This window comes from Octopus bimaculoides, chromosome 13, assembly GCF_001194135.2.
Source record: "Octopus bimaculoides isolate UCB-OBI-ISO-001 chromosome 13, ASM119413v2, whole genome shotgun sequence".
NCBI classification, from domain to species: domain Eukaryota; kingdom Metazoa; phylum Mollusca; class Cephalopoda; order Octopoda; family Octopodidae; genus Octopus; species Octopus bimaculoides.
The window spans coordinates 1,673,956-1,674,195 of NC_068993.1; the positions used below are offsets into that span (position 1 = coordinate 1,673,956).

General features: G+C 35.0%; 1 protein-coding gene across 2 annotated transcripts in view; it reads left to right on the plus strand.

Annotated features, from left to right (window-relative positions):
- LOC106868072 (uncharacterized) overlaps positions 1 to 240 on the plus strand; it is a 50,375-nt gene that overhangs the window by 28,482 nt on the left and 21,653 nt on the right. The window lies entirely within an intron of this gene.

The following is a 240-nucleotide window of genomic DNA, read 5'->3' on the forward strand; positions in this document are numbered from 1 at the left end:
TGTGAAAATTTTGTAAAGGAAAAAAAAAAAAAAAAATCAATCCTTTTTTTCTCTCTCTCTTTCTTTCTTCTCACAATTCTCTCTTTCATCCTCTCTCTGTTAACGTAAGTCTCTTTCTTATGCGCATACTCATGAATACATATATAGATATATGCACACGCACAGACACATACACACGCACAGACACATACACACGCACATATGTGTATCTGTATGAATGTACGTATGTACGTGCGTCTC